Source organism: Cololabis saira, chromosome 23 (assembly GCF_033807715.1).
Source record: "Cololabis saira isolate AMF1-May2022 chromosome 23, fColSai1.1, whole genome shotgun sequence".
Taxonomy (NCBI): Eukaryota; Metazoa; Chordata; class Actinopteri; order Beloniformes; family Belonidae; genus Cololabis; species Cololabis saira.
Window position 1 is genome coordinate 7,840,683 of NC_084609.1, and position 15,139 is coordinate 7,855,821.

Consider the following 15,139-nt stretch of genomic DNA (forward strand, 5'->3'; position numbering starts at 1 on the left):
ACTAATCAATGAATTATGTTTAGCCATTGTCGATGCCTACATGCGACTGGGCTGAAGGAGCCAACCACTGAGACTGGAGAGGACGCTGGCACTGATTGTTTGCCGCTTCTCCATTAGAGTTACTCAGCTTTTACTTAATTTTCTACTTTTAAAACCAGTATTAAAGTTAGTTTTAAAGTCAGTCTTTTAGCCTATGATTTATGATTTGCCATTGATTTTTATGACTTTTTTACGTCTTAGTGATGATACTGCTGCTTTTTTTTTATTTTCTTGCCTTGAATGTTGTAGCACTTTGAGATTCATTGAATGTAGAGTGCATTATAAATTAAATTCATTATTATTATTATTATTGTTGTGGCGATAAGGTCGGCTGCAACGCCAGCTAGCTTGCTGGCTAAAGGCAGCTCAATCTGTCGGAACCAGAGCAATCAATTACGTCCCGAGGCTCCTACAACTTGTTTCAAAAGTTCTGTTTTAATCAGAAGAAAAGAAATAAAGGCTGAACACAAGTCAACAACAAATCACATTTATATACCTTTTCTCATATATTTTTTTAGAATATGTTTATGTGAAACATGTATTTTGATCATAGTTGGCTGGGAGGGCCAGTCCCACCCAAGCCCATTACTGGCTACGCGCCTGACGTCAGATAAGGCCCGATTCAGCCCGCTTAGAACCTCGGCAGAGTAGTTACAGGAAAGTAACTACTTGGCACGGTCAGACCCCTAGTGGAAAAGCGCAACACTGAGTCGAGGGGAGCCGAGTCGGGCTGAGTAGGTACTAGTGGAAAAGTGCCATAAAACATCCTGGTTTCAAGTCTTAAACAACATCTGGAACAAGTCCAGGGCCGAGCAGAGCTCTGCCGGGACCCCTGGTCGCTCCGAGCCGAGTGTCCAGGGGTCCCATTGGTGAAATATGGGTGAAAGGAGCCGGACCGGCTCCCGAACCCGACCCCTGCTGGTAAATGTAAATGTAAATGTACTTTATTTATAGCCCTTTACAGCCACCTCTAGGTGAGCCAAAGTGTTTTACAGAATAAAACATACAGAAATACAACATACAATCATAAGACAGAGCAAACAATTAAAAAGAATAAAAAGTGTCACCACACTACTGGATATTAAGCTATAATAACAAGTTAAAATACAAGATTGATTCACCAGTGATCGTATTCTACTCAAAATACTGATTAACCTCATAGTTTTCAGTATGTTCAGTATGGCACTTCCATGTTAATTTTTCATCAACTATGACACCTAAGAATTTAATAGAAGAAACTTGAGTTAATTAAACATTGTCTATGAATATTTTGGCCTCTTCCTTAGTGTATCTTATTTTTATTTCAAAATATCATTAAATTTGATTTGGATGTATTGAGAGAGAGTTTATTCATCTGAAACCATTTACAAATTGATGATAGCTCTTCATTCACTTCAAGGATCAGCGTAGTAAAATTTTCATGTGAAGCAACGAGGCATGTGTCACCAGCAAGTACAGTACAGTACAGGAGAAGGCCCTGATGCCGACCCAGGACACACCAGAGAGATGACACCCCCGGGCCGGGCCGGGGACGGCTCGGGGTTCAGGTTCTGCCTCTCCAATCTGGACCTGGATGGGTGGAAGATGATGGACGGATGGCTACTGAACCTGGTATAGGGGGATTTCTCTCCGCATCGCAGCTAATCACAGAGAGTAGTCATGTTTATTTTGGTTTCCCGCCGGTTAAAAAAGACGCCCTCTGTCCCGCCGGCGCCGTCTGACGCGAGGTCCATTGAGAGGTCTGGTCCGGCGGCACGAGGACGGGTCTCTGTCCCAGAACACAACCTTCTGTGTTCCACCTTATGACTCAAATTTGCCTCATCTGGTCAATAACCGTCCACGCTGTGCGCGTGACGCGGATTAGGGCCCGGCGTAATTGGATGTGCGTGGCCAAACCTGAGGACATGCACATGCAGAATTAGGAGTGGGGTCGTCCCCCATGTGACTCCGGCCCTTTTACGGCCGCCGTGATCGTGAAACGTCTCCTTCATGCAGGAGGTCGGTGTCCTGGTGTGTCACGTACGGGTCGGGGGGGTTGGAGGGCTCGTGAGGTAAAGTTCCTTAGTGGAAAACATCCCGGAGGATTTGATCCCTTAGCGTCGCCGCAGCCGGTCACCTGGGGAAACCTGGGGGAAACTGGGACGTCTCGTCCTCTTTCAGTCCTTATGTCAGAAATCTGGGTGTGATTTTTGATAGGTTTTTCAAATTTGACAGACAAGTTGATAATGTCGAAGTTTTTATCAGTTACACCTCCTAGCCAAAATGAAATATTTTTTAAATCGTCACGACCTGGAGAAAACTGTTCACACTCTAATCAGCTCCAGATTAGACTATTGGAATGTACTATATGTCCTCTATTAGCCGCCTTCAACTCTCCGTCTTCTAACTAACACTAAAAGACGTGAGCACATGACTCCGGTCCTCTGTTCACTCCATTGGCTTCCTGTCCATTTTAGAATTGATTTTAAACTTTTAATGTGACCGAGTCTTTTTGAATCTGGAACAAACTCCCCTGCAATTTACTGTATGCACCATCTCTGACCTTAAAACCTATTTATTTAGAATGGCTTTTAAAGCGGCACTATGTAACTTTTCCACCTTAATATAATATTTCCAGAGTCATTGTGATGGTACATCAACTTCCAACAGGTTTAATGACACCTCTGTCATGGTCTGAGGGGTCTGTATCACCTTCACTGGCACTATGTAACTTTGAGGAGCATGGTAGGAACCCTTCCACACTAAAAAACTACACATTTTTACGGCTTTGACTGCTTTACGGCACATACGTCACTTCCCCCTCCTTCCCGATTCGTAGTCAAGACGAAAATGGGCGGGGCTTTGAGCGCAGAGCTCAGGAGAAGCTGGTAACCCGTTGCTGCGTTGTAGATGCAGCAGCTCCACACAACAGACGTGGGGAAAAGATCGCTAATGGTTTAATTTTTCACCACTTTCCTGCTCGGAGGCAGAACCACGGAGGCCAAGTATCTGATATAACAAAGTAAAAGAGTAAAAGAGTCGTCGGCTCGGTTGGATCGCCGCTGTAACGACCAAACATAACGTTCCTCAGTAAACAAACTAACACCCACACAGACGGGCGTCGGATCAAAACACGGGTTTATTAAACCACAAACAAACACTCACAGACCGGGGTCGGATCATTCAAACGAGTTTTATTCCCCACTTCTCCAGCTAAACGCAGTTGTCAAAAAAAAAAGAAAAGAAATTTAAGAGTAATACAAAACATGTACTGTATGTTGTACTATTATACTAATTTATTGAAACACGTGGCGAGTCAAACATTTACCAAAGCAGCTGCCAAACACTCCTAAACAAGGTAGCCTAAGACGTGGGTTCTGCAGAACTGCGGCAGTAAATCCTTCTAAAGAGTGGAACTCCGACGAGGAGCTCCATTCTTTAGTAGCGATTTCATATGGATCCAGACCGTTAATAATCATTATTTCTCCATATACCGCTCTCTGGCTTCCTTGTTTAAGGTATCCCGGTAAATTCCAGTTCCTTTCCAGCAGTTTAGCATCTTTTTTTGCGTTCCGTCTGTTCACTTGGTGAAACAGAAAAGTCCGTCCCGTCTTCATTCGCTATCAAAACAAATGCAGCGACGGGACAGGAGTTTTCCGGCAGTATGCGCTGGTGCTCATGGGAAACGTAGTGTTCTTTTTGGTAAAGCACTACCGCTTTTGTACAAAAGATGGCGCCAAACTCAACAAAAGCTGAAAGTTCCGCTGTGCTGCTTTAATTTATCCATTGTGTATTGTAATTCTGTATGGGCAGCTACTACTTTTCTCAATAAAATCCTGCTAGCCCAAAAGACATTTTTGAGAATGGTTACTTTTGCCAAAAAAACAGAATCTTCTATTCTTCTTTTTAGAAAATGTAATTTATCTGTCTTCAATGTGAACATCCATCAAACTTGTGTGTTTATGTATACGTATGTACAGTATATTCATCTCATGACCTGCCACTCAGCTTCCAGAATGTTTCTAAGTTTTCCTCAGACATCCGTTCATATCAGACACGACACTCAAAGGACTTTCACCTTCCTTTATGCTGGACTTCACACAATCAACGCACTTTAAAATACAGAGGACCTTCCCTATGGAACAATTTACCTACATCACTAAAATCAATATCTTCACTGGCTTTGTTCAAAAAACACTTGAAAAAAATAATTCTTTAGTTAAGATCAGAAACACTTGTGGAGTTGTTAAATTGTACTTTTTTTCATGCAATTATCCTACATCTTCATAATTTTTCCTCTCTTTCAATAATTCAGTATTCTTTTTCTTTTTCATGCTAAATTGTCTTTTTCTCTTTTATATTATAAGATAAGATAAGATAAGATAATCCTTTATTTTCTCCCTCAGTGGGGAAACTTATTTTGTTGGCAGCATTACGCTTAGCACACACATGCAGGGGAGGGGTAAAAAGAGACTAAAAAGTAAAAAAATAAAAAATATATATAAAATATGTATAATTACAGAAATATGAGAAGTATATACAGTAGATTGAAAGAAAAGAAACAGTCCCAAAAATGCAGGTAGAGTGTGTGTGAGGTAGACTGGCAGATATTGCACATATGATATTGCACATCTTGTTATTGCACAAGTTATTGTCCGTTGGCTACTGAGAGCAGGCCTGTATTTTTCTATATTGTGTTCTTGCTTTGAAGTCAGCTGCTACAACTGCTGCTGTTACTGCTGTTGTTATTGTTGTTTATGTTTGTTTTATAAAGCCTTTATAAGCCTTTTTGGCTTCCACCTCTCCTGCACAATGCTTCATTTGACCATTGTTTTTACTGTTCTGTTTTATGTGCAAATAAACTAAACTAAACTCCTGGTTGGACATCCTCTCTTTCCATGGCGGAAGGGACTGCGGGCCCCAATGATCTGAAGGATCCCGAGGGACGGGTCGAACCTGGTCCATTTTGATTGGTTCCTATGGATGGTGGAAGATCAGGTGCTTGGTGCCCCAGGCTCAGACTGGGGGGTAGACTGGGGTGGGGGGCTCGTCGACGAGCACCCAGTGGCTCCGCCTTCATCCAGGGGGTGTGGAGGGTTCAGCCCAAACGGCTCGTCACCTCCGGCCGGAACCACGCGGGTTTAGTACCAGCAGCCGTGACCATGTGCTGTTGGAACTGGCTATTGGGATAAAAGAAACTGTACTGAATTGAAAATACTGAAAACAAACTGGAAAAGTACAGAAGAAGAAGAAGAATGCATACATACATACATACATACATACATACATACATACATACATACATACATACATACATACATACATACATACATACATACATACATACATACATACATACATACATACATACATGTATTCATGCTTTTATGATGCAAAAATCTGTTTGACCCGGCCTTTGTATGTTTTGACCGTATAGAAACGTAATTCTTGCCATTGTAAGAATAAGACGTCTACCTGCTGTACTCTACTGCCCTTACTTTTTAACAACTTGTGCTTTCTATTATTTTACCTCTTTTCTTATAATTTTATTTCATTTTATTTGTTATTTATGTTTTAAGTGTGTCTTGCCGCTTTTAATGTTGATGTAAAGCACTCTGAATTACCTTGTGTTGAATTGTGCTATATAAATAAACTTGCCTTGCCTTGCAAAACAATCTTTTTAACACATTTCTGGATTTCGGCCAGACCACAGCACTGAGACTGTACTCATCAAAGTCTTAAATGATATTCATCTGAATAATGATTCATGCAAAACCTCTGTTCTTTTTTTTTTGATCAAGGTATTTTTTTTTAGTTTTACAAGTTATTACAAGTTTGTAAGTTAACAGGCGCACAATACCATTGTGTCGCCGCCGGTGTATCCAAAGTCAAAAACAGTTTTCTAAGCTGACCTAATAAACTTGATTCTGATTCTGATTCTGATATAGTTTACAATTTAACATAAGTTCAACAGAACGGACAGGAAGAAATCAAAAAACCCATCGACCCCCGCACAAATACCAGACATAGGGTCTGATTTACTAAAGGTTTGCGTCGAAAAAACGTGTGCAAACTTGACATCACCCGCAAAGCAATGTGCAAGCTGATCTACTAACAGCGTGCAAAGAGGACTGCGCCTCTCAAATGAGCAAAATAGCACACGCTGTTCATTTAGTACTTTTGCCCTGATGAATAATCAATATGGGGCGTACCCGCCAGAAAGCGCTAAATACTGGGAGGGGAAAATGCAAATATGTCCATTTACCACCCGCAATGAGATTTACCAAGCCTGAAAGTTTTTGCGGGGATTGTGATTGCGTCTGTATTTAATACGTTCGAAAGGAAGGTGCTAATCTGCCCAGCATTACGCACCGATGCTTGTTGCCTGATTTGAGGACTGGGGTGGGGATGGCTCAATTTATTGTGTGGATTCTCCACATGCAAAAGGAGAAATATTTTATTTGAATGTTAAATCGAGTATTATTCAGCAAAAGGTTGCCACAGGAGGCACATTCATTGTTTTATTTGTGATAATAAATAAATCACGTGTTTTCATGGAGAAAAAAGTGTTTCTTATTGTGCGCCTGTTCTGCAGTTGGCTCTAGCGTGTCATACCCCGGCAGGTGTTGTGCCGTATTCAGCACCCCTGCCGTGAAAAGCACCCCCTCGTCGACATATATTACCCACAGATCTCTTATTCACGAGTAAATGTCAAAAAGGACTAAATGCTCATGTTTAATTTACTACAAATGACAACGTACACACAATGACAAAAATGATATTCTCATTCCCTGTCACGTTCTGTTTAGCGTCCAGTTTTGTGTTAATGATTCATGTTTAAATGCGCTCATGGATTCCACAATAGTCATACTTTCCCACAATCACAGTCACAGATAACAAAAATCGGGTAAATGGTTATTAATGTCATTAATTAATAGCCTGCTTACTGTGTTGTCTTCCATAATATTTGTAAATATATATAATATAAACTCCTAAGTATGTGTTTGTGTGAGTGTGTATATATAAATATATTGAAGTGTCAGTGTGTTGTTTTTTTTCTTGGTCTACTTATCATTGAATATACGAGGGGGTGCTTTTCACGGCAGGGGTGCTGAATACGGCAACAATTTGCCTCTTCCACTAATATCTCTAACTCCAACTCGTCAAATTTCATTTTGCGCTTGCGACTATCCTGCTTTCCATCCAGACTCTCCATGGCGCAAAGTTTGCGCCGCAAACCCTAAGACACGCAACACCTCATTTAAATACTGAGGTTTGCACCTGTTATCAATTGTGCACGCAATCTTAGTTGATCACCCGCAAAACACACAACAACAGCACGTGCAAACTTTTTCAGTGCACACGCAATTTAGTACTCTTTATTTAGGATCTTAGTAAATCGGGCCCATAGAGTTCACAGTATGAAATACATAGTTCAACATTCAGAGCTCATATAGCCAGATAACGAAAAGCAAATCCTCTGTTCTGGTATTATTGGATCTCAGTGCTGCATTCGACACAGTTGATCATAACATTCTGCTCAGCAAATTGGAAAAGTGGTTGGGACTTACTGGCACTGTGCTTCAATGGTTAAAATCTTACTTGCAAGATCAGGGCCTTTTTTGTGTCAATAGGAAACCATGAGTCTGAGAGAACCAAGATCACATGTGGGGTTCCTCAAGGGTCCATTCTCGGACCGCTTCTATTCAACATCTATATGTTACTCCAAACTCAGATTATGGAACATCACAACATTTCCTACCATACTTATGCCGATGACACTCAGCTCTATATTTCAGTGTCACCACATGACTACAGTCCCCTACTCTCATTGAGTAACTGTATTCATCAAATCAATGAGTGGATGTGCCAGAATTTTCTCCAGCTAAATGCAGAAATGACAAAGGTGATCATTTTTTACCCTAAAAATGAAAGGGAAAAGATCAGCGCTCTCCTTGGCTCCATGTCATTGACAGCTACAAATCAAGCCAGAAATCTGTAATTATTGACTCAGACCTGAGCTTCAACAGCCTTCTAAAGTTTATCACTAAATCTGCCTATTACCACCTGAAAAAACATTGCTAGTCTAAACAAGACATGGGAAAAACTTATTCATGCATTCATTTTCAGTAGGTTGGATTATTGCAATGGCATCTTTACAGGCGTTAACAAGAAATCAATCATGCAGCTGCAGCTGATCCAGAACGCTGCCGTCAGAGTCCTTACAAACACCAGGAAACTGGACCATATTACACCAGAAAACTGGACCACATTACACCGGTCATGAAATCACTACACTGGCTTCCAGTGAGTCAAAGGATAGAGTTTAAAATCTTACTGCTGGTCTACAAAGACCTGAATGGTCTTGGACCAAAATACATGCTGGATCTGTTAGTTCCTATGAAGCTCCCAGACCCCTGAGGTTCATCTGGATCTGGTTTGTTGTGGTTCCAGAACCAGAACCAAGCAAGGTGAGGCAGCGTTCAGTTATTCTGCTCCTCACCGGTGGAACAAACTTCCTGTAGACCTGAGGTCTGCTCCAACTGTCAGCTCCTTTAAATCAGGATAAAAACATTACTGTTTAATTAAATACTTACCTGCTGGACTCTACTGCCCTTACTTTTTAACAATTGTGCTATTTATTGTTGATGTAAAGCACTTTGAATTACCTTGTGTTGAATTGTGCTATACAAATAAACTTGCCTTGTATGTATGTATGTATTTGTGTGTGTGTATGTGTGTACAGGACTGTCTCAGAAAATTAGAATATTGTCATAAAGTTCTTTATTTTCTGTAATGCAATTAAAAAAACAAAAAAAAAATGTCATACATTCTGGATTCATTACAAATCAACTGAAATATCGCAAGCCTTTTATTATTTTAATATTGCTGATTATGGTTTACAGTTTAAGATTAAGATTCCCAGAATATTCTAATTTTTTGAGATAGGATATTTGAGTTTTCTTAAGCTGTAAGCCATGATCAGCAATATTAAAATAATAAAAGGCTTGCATTATTTCAGTTGATTTGTAATGAATCCAGAATATATGACATTTTTGTTTTTGTAATTGCATTACAGAAAATCACAATATTCTAATTTTCTGAGACCGTCCTGTATGTATGTATGTAATGTGGATGGATGGTGATTAAGTCACATAAAGTCATGACTGACTGAAAGTCCTGAGTCGACTCTGTTCATCCGTATCCTTATTTCCTTTGCTTTTCTGACATGTTTAAAATTTTAATATAATTATTTAAACTTTCACTTCCTGTTGTAAACAGACTGAGTCAAACTTCCTGCAGCATGTGGTGAGACTGGAAACGTTAACAATGAGACTAGGACCGTTGTTCTGCCAATCCTTGCTACCTGCCGAGAAATGCTACTTTGTGGTTAGGTCGATTTTCAAAGTTTGATTGCGACGCCAATCATTTCTTGCACAATGTAAAATTGATCATATGGGATGTTGAGTATTTGATCCTTCAAAATACACGACCCATGACATTAATTGCATTACACTTTGTGAACATTATACAATAAAGAGGAAAAAAAAAACAATTATTTCGCTTTATTTGATATTCATTCGGTCATTGGCCTTTATTTAAACAGGCAGCTCATTAAGAACACATTTTTATTTACAATGACGGCCTGGCAAGCGACAAGGACCACTTGGGGGGAAAAGGAAGTGGGCTAGGGAGTAAAACACAGTAAAATTGTAGCTCTACAAAGGTAGAAAACCATTAGGTAGCATTTTTTGGCAAAGCAGCAGAAATTGGCAGAACACCGTTTCACATCTGACAAGATGCCTCTGAAAAACCTGCGCGCTGCCGCCATCTAGCGGCGGCTCTGCGTCACTGCACCTCCCGCCGCTATTCTCCCTGACTCAGGGGATTCTCTCAGTTCTGGTTGGCTTTTGCTTTGGCTCCTCGCAGATTTCCAAACGTGGCTGTTTTTCATTAAAGAAACCCAGAATCTAGTTCAGAGACGCATGAAACACAAAACATTTCCTCAGCATTCGTCTCGTTGAGTTGTTTTCACACCGTCTGCAGGTCACAGCCATTTATTTAGTGTGAATAATGACATCTGCGTGGGTTCTGTGGTCACATGACGCCGCCTGGTGTTTTATCTCCACTGTTTGTTTTCTCTGGCTCGGCTGGTCTTATTGTAAATCTTAAGGAGTGCATGATTGGTTTGAATCTGTAGAAGGGGGATGAATGAGAACCAGATGCATTTACAGTGAACTTGAGTAATCCGACCTGCTGACTTGATTCAGGGGGAAGAAAAACACTCTGGCAGGGGGTCAACTTCTGCTTTCTCACACTAAAACCTCTCCAAGCCAACGTTTGTACCGCAGTGGGGCCCCCCAGGGACTGTCCACGGCCTCTACACTGGTCGGGGCTAATCTTTGAGGGGGTTTCTTAAACCTACCAAGAGAGAAGCAGACAAATGTGTGTGTTTTTTTTGTTTTATTTATAGAGCGCTGACTCTGCAAGCCGAGTTGCGCAACCGTGGGACTTGGAGCTGCTGCAGGAAATCACAAGACCCGACTCTCTCCGTCGTGTGTAACAGCACATTCTGTACAAATATGTTGCCTTCTGATGAACCCGAGTCCCGACTTTGAGAGGTTTATCGTAACGGCTGACAGAAGCAGAAGCTCGGACCCCCGAGGACTAAGAGATGTTCACCTGAGACTCTGGTTTCAAGGGGAAAAGGAGGAACCAGGTTGAAGTGGAGACATTTCAGACAGGTCTGAGCAGGTTCAAGGTTTACGTGCCGATGAGTCTTTATCGGCATTGGACTCGTGAGTCAGCCCCGACAGAAACACTTCTTCAGAATATCGTCTCTAATTGTGAACAAAAGTCCACGTAGGAAAAGCTCCTCGTCATTTCACCCGCAGGTCAGCTTGAACGGATGTTGGATGTTGAAACTGTAAAAAAAAAAGTCAAAAATTTGATAAAACCACAAGAAAACTGACGTTTAGTCAAAGAAGAAGTGACTTCGGACGCCAGACTTTAGTCCAGGCCGAACTGAGACGTCCTATGACATCGACGTTTGAAACCATGTCAGAGCCCTTGGATCTTGGGGACGGAGCCTGCGGTGTTTTTTTTTCGAGAATTCACATCACCAGTCGATTGTCATTTGCTGTTGTCGTCTTCGTGTGGTTGGCGATGTGATCAAACCGGAACCATTGAGGCTTTGCTCAGTTCTCCTTTTTAAACGTACTTCCTGAAACCTGCTGCCTTCAATAAAGCAAATATTATTAAAAACCATCTACGTCGAACTTGGGAGGACTCCTCCCTAAACATGAGTCACATCCTGTTGTGTATCACTCAACGACGCAGGAGTTGATGTGGCGTGAAAACATTAATCTCACTGTTTCCTGCCCTTCCCTCATGTTTTACTTGTAAGTCCAGATGCCCTTTTATTCCCTCCTGGAGCTAATCTGGGCCTGTGATGTCACAGTTACCCAGCCGACAGGCCGCACGTGAGCTCTGTTGGGGTTTGAAGCCGGAGGCCTTTGTGGGCCTCGTACAGAGCCCTGTTGCACCCCATTTGGAAATCGGGTGCTCTAGCGGGGGCAAACGGAGACAAGATCTTGGGATGTTAACTTCTGATTCACGTCAACAGGGCGAAGCTCTACAAACCTAAAAAAACAACAACTGCATGGTTCATTTATCAATCACGTTGTGCTGTTGCTAGGACCACAATGCAGGAGAGCAGGAGTTCCAAAAAATGGTGATTCATTAATCAAACAAAACCAAACGTGCCGCTGAGCAGGAACAATAAAAACACAAGAGCTTCCCACTCGAGAACAGCAAAAAACCTGACAGGACACATGGAGGGTAGAAACAGTAGGGATCAGGGGTCCGTTTCACAAAGCAGGTTCAACAAACTCTGAGTCTAATCCTGAACTCTTAGTTGATCTACTCTGAGATTGGAAACTCTGAGTTTTGGGTTCCAGAACAGCGGATTTGAGTTAATTTACTCAACTCTAAGTAGTTTCACCTGGAGTTAAGCGCGTGCGTCACAACTATTGAAAGCCAGTATCTATAGAGCCCTAATACAACGATTCACCATGGCAACCGGCGACAACAACAGCAAAAGATCCTCATACTTTTTCTTTAAAAAAAAAAAAAAACTTTATTTAACATTTCAATTTACAAAATCCCTTTGAGGAAACATTAGTTTGCATCTGAAGATCCACATACTTCACGCCGTGTCCTTTTTCACCCGAATGGAATTAGAGATTTTAATGCGCGCATACGGCGAATTTGAACATGTTTTTCGAAAAAAGTGTAACACCGCAGCACAGAATATAATATAAAATTAATTTAACAGATCTCTACATCATTCACCTGCAATCCTGTGGAACCCCTTCATGGCTTGGACAGGTTTATGTAGGGTTGCCACCCGTCCCTTGAAATACGGAATTGTTCCGTAATTGGGAATTAAAAGTTGCGTTCCGTATTGAACCAATACAGACACATATTATGCTCTTATTTATTTATGTAATAATATACAGATGGAGGTCGCAAAAATTTGAATATATTGCAAAACTCCATTCGTAGTAAATTCAACTTAAGGTGAAACAAATATTATTTCCCACGACATGCAAAGTGAGATATTTCAAGCCTTTATTTGTTATAATTTTGGGGATTATGGCTCACAGTTTATGAAAACCCCAAATAAAAAATCTCAAAAAAATTGAATATATTATGAACTCAATAAACAATTCAATCATCAAAATTATAACAAATAAAGGATTAACATATATTGCTTTGCCTGTAATGAGACTATGTAATATACATGTATTACGCGGTCTGATAACCATCTCCCAACGAATATTTAATTCTCTGCGCATTAATGCTGCACCTTCATCAAAAGGACATGCCATGTTCGTGACAATGGACTTCTAATATATATACTGACTCTGTTTTTAATGACGGACGGCAGAACTTCGCCAAAACTCGCCTGCTGACTGAATGAATGAGGAAATCAAATGTGCGTGTGGTTCTGAAAGAGGCGGAGACGCAGAGAAACTCCAGGTTCATTCATATAAACCTGGTCCCGACCAGGTTAGGTTCAGAGAGTCTGTTACTACGGTAACTGACCGAGAGCTTAAATTACCTCTCTTTGTGAAACAGGCTAGAGTTACCTCTCTTTCTCTGGTTTGAGTTACCTCCCTTTGGGAAACGGAAAACTCAGAGTTTCCCTCATTTCAGGGTTAACAGACTCAGAGTTTTCACTAAACCTGCTTTGTGAAACGGACCCCAGATATACACAGAAGGGTTGACGAGATACGGTTGCAGACAATCAGGGCAGATGGGAAACCAGGGAAGTCAAGACAAAACTGAAACACAAAGACACAGGTTTCAAAATAAAACCGGAACCAAAACAAACCGTTCTTTTTCGACCTCGAGGCCCCAATGTCCCATTTCCTGCTGATTATAATTTAGATGAGGTGATTAACTGCGTCTGGGGGTTTAGATTTAAAGATATGAAGGGACATGACCCTCTAGATGATGTTTACTTCAGACTTGACACGTGTCAACAGGGCAGAGCTCTGCAAACCTAAAAAGACGGCTGCATGGTTCATTTATCTCTGTCTTTTCTGACCTCGAGGTCCCAAACAAACAAAGCCACTTTGCAGGGTTTTCTTTAATATATCCTCTCAAGTACTGAACATCAGCTTGTGTCCACAGAACTGCATGTCATATTTCCTGCTGATTATACTTTAGCTGACGTCATGAGCTACGTCTGGGGATTAGATTTAAAGATATAAAGGTATGTGACGTTCAGGATGACGTCACACGTTGTGTTTGTACAAGACTGATGGATTGGGAAAGCTTTTATTTCTTATTTATTCCTCTTTTATTGTAAAACGTCTCTGGAAACAGATGAAAGACACGAATGAAAGATGAGAAAAACCATTAAAAAAAACTGTTTATGGGTAAATAAACCTGAGAATGACTCATGAATGAGCTGAGCGCGTAAAGGCAAGTGCACTGAAAAAATAAATATAAGCACATGTAAATATAACATATTTAAATATGTGATATTAACAATTAAAAATGAAGTTTGTTGCTTTACATGAATACATCTAGTTTTGAACTGAATCTGTATTTGTTCAAAAAACAAGGCATTGTGCATTTTTTCAAGCTGTATTTATGTAATCCCAGGTAATCTTTTCATTTACACACAAACAACAAGCAATGATCTTGTTGTATTTACTTTTCCTTTAACAATTTTAATCTATTGGGCAGATTGACCAACGTATAGATGAAACATGCTTTATTTGTTTAAGTAGAACACCACAGTCAAAAATATCTTGCTTGATCGACTTTGGAAAAATGAAGGCGACTTTTTCGCATGAGATTTTTATGTAGATCAAGAAAGACTAGTCTTTGTATAAACTAATACATTTTTAGTATGTTCAAAATTCATTTGCAAGTAAAGTCAACTTAATGTTTGCAAGTAAAGTCATCTTAATTTTTTTTCTTTCTATTTTTTTCCTTTTTCTCTCTCTTTTTCCTTTCCTATCTCTTTTTTTCATATTTTTTTCTTATTTTTTCATATTCTTTTCTCTTTTTTTCTTATTTTTTCCTTTTTTTCTTTTTTTTTTTTTAAAGTCAACTTAATTTTGATAAATAAAGTAAACCTAACACAATTAAGTTGACTGTACTTGCAAAATGTACAAGCACAATATTTGTATCAGTGTGGAAACAGATGAAAGACGCATGAAACATGAGAAAAACAATAAAAAAACTATTTCTAGGGAATTAAACCTTAGAATGACGCGTGAATGAGCCGAGCGCGCAGAGACAAGTGAAAGCTGACGGACTCTAAAAACCCCCCACACGGAAAAACCCCACGTCCTCAGGGCTCTTGCAAGACTCAGGAAGTAAAACAATACAGATTAACGTGACATCAGCAGCAGCAGCAGCTCCCGACTCCAGCAGCAGCAGCAGAAATAAGCGGCTCCAGCGCGCACACACGGACATAACCGGCTCAGGGCGCACGGAGACGGACGCACCGAGGACAAAACCAGCTCCAAAACCACTGCAAACCTCCAGAAGCAGAAACCAGGGGACAAATCCCGAGTCAGGTACGAGGTTTAAGTCT